The sequence below is a fragment of the Anser anser genome, assembly GCF_964211835.1.
Source record: "Anser anser genome assembly, chromosome: 2".
Taxonomy (NCBI): Eukaryota; Metazoa; Chordata; class Aves; order Anseriformes; family Anatidae; genus Anser; species Anser anser.
Window position 1 is genome coordinate 127,077,530 of NC_139721.1, and position 13,434 is coordinate 127,090,963.

The following is a 13,434-nucleotide window of genomic DNA, read 5'->3' on the forward strand; positions in this document are numbered from 1 at the left end:
CCCTTTTATTTCTGATTTCCCCTGTTGCAGCTCTCTCATATCATGTTAGAAATCCTCACATCCCAGACTAAAGTCTTCACAGTTGTGATTCATGCATGTTTTTTTTTGTTGGGTGGTTGGTTTTGATTTTTGTTGTTGTTTTTCCTCAGTCATAGGCCTATTTGTATACTTTATTCACTATAATGTACAGTAAAGTATGCTGATAGTTTCTACATACTGTGATTTATTTTCACTAAGTAAAGCCCCTTCAGCCAAGGTTGGAGCATTGTGCTCTGGTTTCCTTTTTTTTTCTATTCTCTTTCTCCTGATCCCTTCCAATAAACAAATGTACTATTCCTTTAACCTCCATCAAACACCAGTTTTTCATGGGGCAATGAAGGGAATATCTTTGCAAAAGTGGTCCAGCAGCCACTGGTCCAGTGGCAAAAGTGGTCCAGCAGCATAACCCATAATTTTGGGTTGTGGACTTCTTTGAACTCTTAATCCATTATATCTGATGTGCTGTCTAGTTCCACACTTTTATACCAATCTGTAATTGAACAGAAGTTATCTATGAATTTGGCCAGACAAGCCACATGAGCAGATGTGAGGTGACCCAAACAAAGTACATAAATTATGTATTTGGGATCAGATTCAGTTGCCCACTGTGTTAGATGCCACATAGACACTGATTAAAAAGACAGTTCTCCTCCAAGAAGCTTCAGCATTGCAATGGAGGAAGGAAACCAACCCATAGGAAATGGGAACAACGGATAGCAAAGGAAACATAAAGCAGTGTGTGGATGCTAAGAGAATTAAAGAATATTAGAGAAACAGCTTTGAAGTTGCAAGGTAAAATAACCAAAGTTAAGGGAAAAAAAAAAAAAACAAAGGATGACTTCACTCTGTATTTCCTTATGTGTTTATGTGCTGGGGCCTTTTTTTCCCCCAGCAAAAATACTGTGTCATTCAGGTAAGAGGTTATTGACCTAAAAAGCAGGTACTTACTATTTTGTTTTCTCTGCATTGGCTACTGGGTGCTCTGTGGGTCCAGTTACTGTACACCATTCAAACCTTTGCCATGAAGACAGAATTATTCATGAACTTTGTCATCATGTTTCTCACTGCAGGACCAGACGTGTCCATTTTACAACACCTGTAGATCCCCTCTGTGGTAACCCAGCAAAGGTGTCTCACCAAGCCAACTTCTTTCTAGCACTCCCCACAGCACCTTTCAGCAAGTCTCCAGCACTTGCCAAGCTGATGGTATGGATCTATCACACATTTTAGGAAGACCCTAGCATGGATCCTGCTAACATGGACTAAATCACTAGACATGGAGGTGATCTTGGTTTAGCCTACTGCTGAAGGAGGGGAACATTCATGACCTTTGGAAAATGATCCTGGCACTGACGTTATAGAAGGCTATAGCAGATAGTGCCAGATGGCTTTGGTGGAAGAGTGGAGTCAGCGTCTATGTCACAGAGGCCTGAGCAGTAGAAAGACCTACAAAATAAAGAAGACATCTGGGGTCAGCTCCATGCAAGAAGAATCTTTGTGAAATTTATAGCTAAATCCAAAGAAGGACTCTGGCTGTTGAGAAAAAAAAAAAAAAGTTAAGCAGTACCTAAGCAATAATTTCCAGAACTGCAATTGTAAAAAACTCTTTGAAAAATTGTCAACTTCTGAACTCCATTTGTGCTTTTGTTTATTGTAAAGCTTCTCAGTTACCAAAGTTGCATCCTCTGTCCTAGAACTGTCACTTTGTCTGCAGCTCTGAGCTGTCTGTTGACTATCTGACTCCAAATCTAGAACAGGAACTAGAAATTTTCTGTCCCCAGATTCTCCATGAGGCTCAGGAAAGTGTTGTAGCTGCATTCTGCCATCACCTACAGGATATGACACCACTTCAAATACAGTAGTTCATTGCAAAATCTAGCTGAAAAAGAACTGTCTACTATTGTGCATATACTAATGTATATGTGTATAGAGGTGTCTGTGCTCTACTACCCTCCTAATAGGGTTTATACTAACCATCTCACACTTCTCATACAAGTAACCTCACTCCAAAGCCATGGAATATTCTGGGGTACATGTACTTGTGTCACTGTCCAGGGAATAAGTCACAATTCAGTGGGTCAAAGACTGAGAACACAAGAGAGATGATGACTTTGTAGTCCAGTCAGTCTTAAAATACTCCTACTGAGCTCTTGAGAGCCATAATTTTTCAGAGGCTTGTATGATGGCAAGTTTGAGGAGCGTCTCAAAGGGATGGTAAAAGGCTCATCCACGAGTAAAGACCACAAATGAATAAAGGCTGCCAGATTTCAAGATAGGGGAGAGATGACCTATGTTTTTCCAAAAAAAAAGGTCAAGAGAAATTTTTAGCATGGGAAGAACACCATGTTTTGCTCCATGCTCCTTCTTAGAAGTGATAGTTTATTTTCTGCTTAAATATATGTGTGTGTACATTTACCATGAACTGTACGCCCAGCATAGAAAGTTTCTATGGTGTTTGGCAAAATTGGAAGTTACTCAGAGAATTATATCATGGGAAACATCAGGCAACCACAATAATAAGGAAGGTTGTCATCCTTGCCTGTAACAAAACGTGGGTGGAGAGCATCGTGCTCTGGCTGATTTTCTGATTCACATCTGCTACCACATGCTTTAACCAGAAGCTAGTGAGAAGGAGTAAATTGGGGAAAGAAGAATATGTAGCAGACCTTTACTCCTTAGAAAACATATATTACTCTAAGAAACAGGTACGGGCCAGCAACTTGTCTTCCAAGAAGAAACATTTTTCCTGTGCCAGAACAGTGACCTGAGACAAGGATATCTGAAGTGGGAGCAAATCAGGTGAAATGTTTGGTTTTGTCCATTTGGTGTTCCTTATGCCTTTCCCAGCTAGTCCTGTGGCACGGGACTGGCTAAAGAGCCCTTGTACTAACTGAGAGGACACAGAGGCTTTAGCTCAGCTGCCTGCATGATGGCAGAAGATGTTATAGTTGATGGCTATTTGTAAAGTCTGAAGTCTGTTAGCTGCTTACTGTTTAGACAAAAGCGTGTTTAGGCTTTTATTGACATACACAGAAATGGTGAGACACTGAGTCATGTGCAACAGAACGCACCTCACTCCAATAACACAGGCAAGTGTTACATTGTTCAAGGGTCTCCAGGCTGGACTGCATCATTTCTAGACACTACCCTACTGAATCTCCCCAGGTGGGAGTGCCACAAGGTGAACCTAGTTACAGCAATCCTTTCTGGTTTGATTGGTCTTTTGGGGGAGATTTTGGGAACTTCAAGCGTTCTTCCTCAACACATGAAGCATGAAAGCTGTGTTTTATTGTATATACCAAAGTTATATATTAGCTTAAAAGCAGCTTTTCTGAACATTTAAGTTCTTATGAGTTCTGCTATTAAAAAAAAAAAAAAAAAAGTCTCTTCCACACATAGAAGATAATGGAAAAGCTACTTATACTCACTCCTTTTGGCAGCTGCTCTCAGAGACATGCTATATAGAATCAGATGCACACACAACAGTCTTTGAATAAGTAACATCTGCAATGTCATATTCAGTCTGATTAAGGAATAGAAAGGCATTAGATCTCATGAGCCCTTGAATACTGTTCTGCAATTATGTCGCAACTGATCTTTATTGTTTCTGCTGATTATTTATCTCATTTCCTCATGATTGTCTTAAGTTGGCTCCTTTATAAATTGTCTTGGTATTAACAAGTCATTAATTACCCTTACAGCAGGCTTGTATCTGCAGAGTGAGATGTTGCACTTGCAAGTTCTGCTTTATCCAACTTGTTTTAAATGATTTGCTGCTGCCATTTCTGTGCAAGCTCCAGGGGTGATCCAGAAGCTAGTGCTTTTATCAATAATACTTCAGAATTTGTTATGTGCAATGCTGAGGTTTGCAGACAGGCTATTAAAACCAAACCATTTAAAATGCAAATGTTGTCAGAAACAAGAAGAAACTTATTCTAGGCCCAACAGTCTGAAGTACAAACTCAATGCCGCTTCAAAAGAAATGAATGAATATTGCGCAGAACTGAATCTAGTTAAGATGAAAAGATCATCACTAAATTCCGAACTATGAATCTATTGGGAACAGTGTAAGAGTGGTTGCAATGCACATACTTCCTCACTACCATTTTAAAAATCCTGCCTCAAGCAGAATCTGACAGAACAGGTAGGTTTAGTATTATGTGCCTTGCACAAATGCCCTTTGCATACTAAAGCCAGTCTTAAAAAGGTAACAGGAACTCCAGAAGTACCCCAAGCCCTAGCAGTTAATGAAGAAGCTGGTATTAAGCACCAGGGCTTTCTCCAAGAGCAAGGAGGAGCAGACACACATGGGGATCCATCCCTTCCTGCAGAGTAGTCTGCATCCTGGGACAGGGCTGCTATGCAGCTGTCTGTGCAGGGGCCAAGTGGATCACACTGTACCTCTACCCGTGTGTAAGGGTTTCCTTTAGAAAAAAAAAAAATAAATAAATAAATAAATAAACAGATAATACAATTAAACAGTCAATTGTGTACAGGCTAGCCTCTGAAGCCATTTGGGATACATACTTGCTAATCCTTGCTCCCTAGATCCTCTTTGAATGATTGGAGTGATTGGAGCCTGGCAGCAGCTGAATAAAATATTTCTGGGCTTAGGCAATTGCAGAACAGAGCTTTGCTCGGGGAGCAGTACCTTGGCTCTGCTAGAGTTAAGCCTGAGCTACTTCTATTGGCATACATAGAAGCCTAGAGTAAGGGGCAGAAGAGATTATGAAAATCATAACACTGGAAATTTTACAACATTAGAAAGAAGCAGTAGTATGTTCTTACCTGCAATGTTGCAACAGAATGCAAAACTAATGAATGATTAGAAGTACAGAAAGGTTTTCTTAGATATAGATTTTTAAAGTAAAGATTAATACAAGGAGAATTTGACGTGTTGTGCAAAGCACAGGAAGAAGAGCCATGCAAAAGGCATATCTTTTAAAGAAAGAAATTCTGTTTAGCAGAGAATACCTCTTTGTTGAAATGATTGACCCATTAAGTCATCAGACTGTGTAGCAAAGCCAAATCACATGAATGTTAACAGACTAACAGACTAAACAAAACTATCTGTGACAAAATAAAGGATAACTAGGCCACCACAACTTTAATGTGAGAGACAAATTCGAAGTTGCAAAGGTATTTGAAACACAGCAGAAACCATGTTTTCCTAATCCAAGTATCTAATAAGTGCTGAAAGAAAGAAGCGTACAATTGAAAACACATGCCCAAACTGAATGTGAGGCTGCAAGGAGAAGCACGTTGTAGGGACCAGGGTTGTTTGCAGTAACCCTGGAGAGATTTGACACAGTGCAATGGTGTTGGCACTGCTCTCCAATAGCAAAATGCATATGTGAAAATGCAGCTGGAAGATGAAGCTCTGCTAATGAAACAAAGGTTTTACTAAGTCTCTTAATTAAATCTACACTGTTAGATTCTATAGCAGATTGGCTTCTGACACTGGAAAGAAATGGATAAAAAGTGAATTCCAAATAGATACTGGAGCTGAGTACAACATAATCACAGCAAGTACTGTGCCCAAGGTTAAAATTCAAAGCTCTGCACATTTCAAATAGTAACATCAAAATGAGTCCATTTGGCAAAGCCGTTCTGGCCTGTCTGCTAACAGATAGAAGAGTTTGAAATCATGGAATAAAAAGTCCCAAGAGTGTTTGATTGAAGAGCAGTCTGCAAATGCAGATGACCAAATTGAGTAGATAACCTATCTATGCAATTGAATTCTAGACTTCCTTTCAAAGAATACCACAAGACATTGAAGACAACAGGGTGTATTAAAGGCATGTAGAAAGTCTTATAATACTGAGGCAGTTTTAAAGAGCATGGAAAAAAAATCAGCATACCAAAGTTAAAACGAATAGTTGCTCCCAGGCAGAACCATTGAAAAAATAATGTAAGATGCAACCAACAAATAATGAGAAGATGGCCACACAAATAATTGTCATCAAAAGCATTTTTGTTTCTGCTTTATTAAGGAAGAATAAGTCCTGTTAAAAGGATCTGCTTTTTTTTTTTTAATGATAGTATATTTGGTTGGCAAAGATATCTGCATTTCTTTAGCAGACTCAGAATAATGTCTTTTGATTTAATCCAGATTCTGATGTAAAAATGTAATACTATTTAAATATAATATATATTCGGTAGAAAACCAGATAACTAATAGATCAGCAAGGGAGACAGTCCTGACCTAAAGGGAAAACTATCACAGACCTTCCAGCAGTTTTCCTATGGATCACCGCTGCTCATTAATTCTATCAATATTTTGAGGGGGGGGAGAAATGCTGGAAAAGAATGCAAATATCTTTGAACATAAATAAATTTTAAGGACATATCACTTTGACTAAATTTCCTGGATCAAGTGGTAAATGGCCCCACGTGTTGTATCGCATTTGATTTTGTCACTGAATGTGGATGTGGGACAGCCTGTTTTTGAAAAGGTTTAAACCTCTGAAGGAGTAAGAGAAAATCGCCAACCATGAATTCCCAAAGTGATGTGGTAGCTCATATGAGTAATTCAAATTGCAGTAGCAAGTATAGAGATATTTTTAACTGTATTTAGCATAAGTCTGTTAATAGAATACAATCTTCACTTTGTAAAGGATATAGACAAACCGGGAAAAGATTCAGAAAAGTGCTAGAAAGACTATTCAGATTCAAAAATTCAATTTAAGATTTGCTTTAATGCATCCATATACCATCACTTCTATTTTGTCATTGATAAGCATTGCACTAAAGGTCTCCATGATGGCACAGAATAACATGACATTACTGAAAGCTATGGGGAATGTAAAAGCTGCCAGAAATTGACTGAACTGAAATAAACTGAGATCAACAAGTCCCTTAGCTGTTGGCTCAGGATCACACAGAGATGTAGCAATCCTTTGCTAAACCAAATGCCTAGTGCCATAAGCTTTCCAAAGCATGGGCTTAAATGGCATGCAGAGCTTTTTTTAAAAAATAAAAATTAAAAAAAAAATCACATGTAGGTATCTTTGTCAGGTTGCAAACAGCCAATATGACAAGGAAGTCACCAAAATGGTTAAGTTAAAAAACAAGAGGTAATGCAGTGTGTAAGCAGAAATGATTGTGAAATCATCCTGGAAGTGTCCACTCTGACACTCACTGCAACTAGTGGCAGAGGGTTAAAGGAAGACTTTGGGGATTTGAGAAAAGAAACTAGAGGAAAGTCTAGATGGCTGCCCATACAAATCTGTTAGAGAGCCTTCCTCGCTTACATGTTGTAAAAAGCAGAAAACATGCAGTGAACTCAGGACTTTGCTTCTGGTATGAAACTGAACATTTGCTTTGGTGGAAGAGTAGGACATGCACTAGTAGGAGAGAGGCTGTATGAACAGTGTATCTCGTTCATGGGTAAGGGAGTGGCTAGAAATCAGCTAGAACAGCAGGAGGACATTAGTACAGTGACCCCAGGGAAGACAGATGAAGATACAGACGTGTTTCCAGCTGCAAATATGGTATAATAAACAACAAACTGTGAGCCAATGTAACAAAGAATGGAAGAATATGAATGTTTTGGATTCCTCTACATCAGTGGAAGGGTGTGTGGGTAACACAGACACAGAGCAGGAAATTCTTACTGGGGAAAAGATACAGTCAGCATCACTAGAACCTGATGGGATGAGTCATGTGAATGGAGCACCACATTCAGATTATAATCTGGATAAGCAGATAGAGTAGGTAAAAGCAGTGAGTGGAAGGAGGGAGGACCTGTTGGTAAATATAACTCACAACTAAATGCTTATGGATCGATGTACTAACTGACAAAGACCAGGAATGCTGACAGAGGTGTGTCGCAAACTGACGAATTAAACCCAAGAATGGGATGAATTACCTCTCAAACATTTGTCTGCAATATCTAGGAATAAAAATAGTAGCATCTGGACAAACTCAGTACAGCACATGTGCTACTTTTTCTTATGCAGCTAGCAGTAAACCATCACTGGTAGTTTCTAAAAATCATAGATAATTCCCCAACTTGAAAGGCATGTTGTCCAGCATGGAAAAAGCTATTTTTTGGACCTTGTTTTGATGAATTAATTTTTAGACTGGAAACTAGTGGGTGGCTAGAGACCGGAAATTACATTGAATATGAGCAATTCTGAGCAATATCGACATGGAGGGCAGATTTTTAACTACAGAACAGTCCTGGAAGAGAAGGAAATGATGGCAAATAAGTGCAGTGCAAAGATCAAAGTACAGCATGCAGAGAAACCTACAATAGATTGCAATTAACATACATTAAAAATTCTAAAATGTAGAAAGTTGATAAGGGAAGCTAAAGACAAGGGGAAAAATGCAAAGGTAGTATGCATAAGAACAGTAAGAAAAAGTTCTAAAGTATGCTAAAAACAGAAGAAATCCTTTCAACTGACACTAGCTAGAAGTTTTAACCTGGATTTGGAAAGCACGGCAAGGTAATTGGAACAAAAGAGGAAGATTAAGTACTTTTGATAAGGTCATTAACTGAAGAGGACATCAAACAATGCCTAACAGGATAGAGATACAGGAGGTTTTAAAGCAGTGACTGAGAACTCAGAGGTTTATTTGCAAGAAATCTTGGAATACTGGTGAAATTCCAAAAGAGATAAACTTGTTCTTCTATTACAAAGGAAAGAATGAGGTGACCCAGTAACTGTCGGCTGATTAGCATGACACCAATATAAAAGACAGTAAAAGCAAAACTGACATGGGATTAATTTCATAAAGAATTTAGGACAGGAATACAAATGATGTCAATCAATATAGTTTTATGAAAAATAGGTCTTGGCATTGCACGTTTGATTTATTTTGATGAGATTATGGGTTTAGTTTATAAATGCCTCAGCCTAGGCTTTTGTAAGGAAATTACCACACAACATTTTAATCTTAGTTTATTATGCATTATCACTATATTGTACAGTGTCCCAAATCAGTAGATTTGTCAAGCAACCTAAGCATTGTCTGATTTAAAAATCACCAAGAAGAGTTGCCAATAGAGAAATCATCAGGAAATTTGACTACTGCTAGCAAGATTCTACAGCGGTGGGATCAGCACTACTGGCTGGTTTAATCAGGTAGTCAGAAGTATGTACATGCCCGATGTTGATCAAATTTGTGTCAAGGATTTGTGTATGTGGCACCTGCACACCTATGTAGCCTTTATTTTGTCCACGAAGAGATGACAGTGCACAGAGCAGGGCTATCAGGGGGTTATGATCCTTTTTTTTTTTTTCCTTTAGTAAATCTGTCCTAGGTAGCAGGACAGCCCTACAGCTAAGGTGCATGAATGTCACAGAGAAATTTGGCCTGGCAAATAAATAGACTCTAAATATTGTAAAACATAAAATAAGACATTTAGGAACAAAGGATGAAAGCTATCCTTACAGACTGGGGAACAAGTCCTAGAAGAGAGAGACAGAGAAAAGCAAGATCATAATGGAGAAATGTGTGAACATGAGGCCCCACTGCAGTGCTGCAGAACTGCTTCCAGGCCAGTGCAATTCTTGGCTGCCTGTACAGGAAATGTTAAATAGAAGATGAAACATGAATGACAGACCACTGCTGGAACAAATGCTAAATACCCTCATACATGCTTTTAAAAAGGAGGCTGTAAAATTGGAGATGGTGTAGGAGAAAGGCTCACTCAGAGCTCAATAACTGAAGAAAGTGCTTCGCACTGACAGATCACTCAAATTTAGTTTGCTTAGGTTGTCAGAGTGAAGACAGAGAGGTACTTTAGTACAGTATGCAAAGTCCTTTCATGGAAAATCCTGGGAAATAAAAGTTCAGTAATTTAGCTGAGTAGAACAGAAGGATAAATTGCTGAACATCTTTTATTAGAAATAAGCAAACTGGAGACTTTTTTTCTTTTCTGGACTTTTCTTTTTGTTTTTACCATTGAGAGTGAATCCTGGTTGGCATGTGCTACTAAGATTCTCCATGTGCTGGTATGTCAGGTCACATCAGGCACCCATTTTGAAAGTCTTTTGCTGTCAAATGCATCACAATAAATAACTGAGAGGAAATATAACAGTCTGGGATGTACAGATAAAGCTGTAGGTTTTTCTAGAGTTAAACTAGCAATTTATAAAACAAAATTTTAATGAGTCTGGGAAATAACATCTTGGAGACTTATTTAAAAAACATCAGTATGAGAAGGGTAACAGCAACTCTTGAATTTCTACTGGTATGGAAGATTACAGTAAACATGACTCAAGTAGCATCCCTTACTGGAGGGATGGTTATGCCAAACTGAAATGACATGCTTACAGATGCTCAACTTTAGAACTGCTTTTCAAGAAGAGGCTGTTGTGAGAATTATGCTCATGCATAAAAAGTGATTGAAGCTATTAGGGTAGATGCTTTTGCCCTTTGTGGACTTATGTAGCAGTATGTGCCTTATGTATGGTGTTGCCATGTCACCATGAAACCACGTGTGTAGAAAATGTCACCCTAACTGCCGACCTGGGTATCAAGAATTATAAAGCAGATCTAAGAGTATCTTTTGTTTGGCTAAGGAGGGAGGTTGGTGCTGAAGACAAAGTGTCTGGGTAAAAACTTTGCATAAGATATAGGAATTGTACAAGCATCTGAATGTGCTAAAATTGCATGATGTTGCTGATCATCACTTGCTCCAAATCTCAGGTAACTGTCCCGATGTGGGGTAAAACTGATTTCGGTTTGGTGGAGGAATACTGGGCTGGGGAATGCCGTTCAGGACAAATGTCAGGGAGATCAGCACTGGGAACCAAGCACAGCATCAATGTCTCTGATTCCCATACATGGACCTGCAGATTCCACACCACACTCCCACTGTGAATGTGAATGTGAAGCATCATTAGAAAATGGAAGTCATGTTGCCTGTATTCCAATCCATCTTGCACTATTAGCTAAGAAATGCTTGGCCACAGTCCTTGGGTTACAAGTTGCCAACTGGAAGATTATATTACAAAAATCAGTAGGTGTGTCAGAGACATGGTTGTAGACTGTTGTACTGACATCAAGAGTAGGGAACTGTAATTGGTAATGCTACTGCCTTTTTTCGTGGAGGATCTCATGTCATAATCTCAAGTTAGATTAGATAAATGGGCTAAAAAGATGCAAGAGTAACTGCCTTGTTATCAGCAATGATTTGGTTGCTCATTACTGCAGTACAGTTCTGTTGTAAAAACCTGCCTTTGTGACCCAAATGACATGCAGGCTTTCCAGTGGAAAGCTTTGAGAGCCAAAATGGAGGGAGAGGGGTGTTCTTGTATCTTGTGAGCAAGCATTAATGGGCAATAATGCACTGCTCAGGACTGAGAACAGCTGAGACACTTGGGCTTGTCCACTCATCCAAATCCACATAGCCACTGAAACAGGAATGTGTTAGGACTATAATTTGGAGCCAAACCAACCCCCGTCATCTGGCTGAGCACTCTTCTGACTCTGGAATGGATCCCAGTCCACATTTCATCCGGCTACAAAGGGAGTATAAACATTGACAAAGCTAGGTTTTTCCTCTCCTCTTTTTTTTTCTTTTTCTTTCCTTTTCTTTATGATCTTCAACTTATTTTGTAGTTGTCAGAGGAGGCGAGTCTGCGCTCGTTTCTAGATGAAGGTTTAGTAAACCAGACCTTTCGGTTTTGGATTAAATTTTACTTCAGGTCAGGTCATTTGTGGAAAGTGGTTTTGGAACCTATGACTCAATGTCTCCACATTAGAGAAAAACCCTCGCTAAAGTACACAGGCTTGAGTAAATGTTAGAATAATTGTAATTCATTCCCAGGAGTGATTCACAGTCTATGGGAGTACAAGGCCACACATTAATTGTGCGGATCTCATAATAGTAGTTACTTTATTTGCTCTGCAGTTCATCTTGGATCCTGCAGTGAAATAGCAGTAAGCAAACCTCTCCTAAGGAAGCAAAAATGCATTTTGTAGATCTTCAGGATTTGATTGCAGGTAACCAAATTGGAAAGTGAAAAAAAGTTTTTAAATAAAAATTTAGCAGGGTGAAATCAAGCCATTGGCAGAACTGGCTGAACAGACAGAGTCTTTTCTCCTGGATAAGAAACTGAGTGCACACACCTCAGTGCAAACTGGGGTCTCTCCATGAGGTAGGCAAGTGCCATTTTCAGGCTGTGACTTTTGGTAGCAATGTATGACACATGTCTGGGTCTTAGTTTCTGGGGACCAGCTGTAAAAGATGCCCCTAATGTAACATTGTACTGCTGTTTGAAAGGAGTGTGGCAAAAAAAAGTGTTGAAAAAGTGAATGCAGAAGAGCAAGTAAAGCAGTTCAGTTTACAAATATCAATCAGAAATGTTTTCCCACAGAAGGTCAGTTGGCTGAGTGTCGAGGTTTACACAGGTACTAGGTACTACTAGGTACTACTCTGCTCTAGAGGCAGCCCCGGGCTGAGTACCTTCCCCAGAGATGCCTCCATTAACTTCGGTTTAGACAAGTCAGCATCACTTTCCGTTTTGCCAAATTTATTTCCTTATTAATCAAAAGTTTCATCTTCCTCTGCCTTCAGGTGATTTTTTTCTTAAAGGGTTTTGTGGCTATAGGGAAAAAAAAAAAGAGAGATAGAGAGGAAGAAAAGAAAATCAGAGTTGCATCAAGGTGAGCTTACAGTGACAGCCGTCATTTATTCCTCTTTTTTTTCCCTAGCACGCCCCTTTTGAGGGTTCTTGTCAAGAACGAACTCCTCCCCTCCCCCCGTTTCTCTCTCTTTCAGAGTGACTTCTGATCTCAGAAATGTATTTTATATGTTTGATGGATGAAGCGATCAATTTCTTTTTCGACCGAGCGTTTTTGGTTTGGAATAAATTGGCGGTGCTTTTTCCTCCCTGCCTGTTTGTGTATTTGTTTTGTTTCCTCCTCCCCCAAGGTAAATCTAGAGCGCTCTAATAGGATCTACACATACAGTACGTGGCATTTAACTAAAACGTTTTATCAAGCATCTTTAAATCTGCAGTCAGCCTCATTTAACCTCTAAAATTACGCTCAACAGACGACCTTCATTAGCCAAATTGGAAGGAACGTGCGGTATGTTTTAAACAGCGCTGATCAACGCCCCCTCCCCTGCTCCGGAGCTAAAGAGGAGGCAGCTACAGCCGCTCCCCTCCGTTGCTTGGCCACCCCGTGTCCGTGGGCACACCGTGTCCGTGGGCACCCAGCCCCGTGGGAAGGTTTGCAAGCGGCTGATGGGCTGCTCGGGAGGGTGCAGGATGCGTGCCCCCCAGCCGGGTTATCTATTTGTTGCCTTGCAGGCGGGCAGGGCTTGCTGAGAGAGCGCTCGCCGTCCCCGCTCCCGGGTTGCCAGTCCCAGAGGACACCAATTAAAGGCACTAATTGGACAGCAATACATCAAAGTCCGCTGCTGAGATTGGC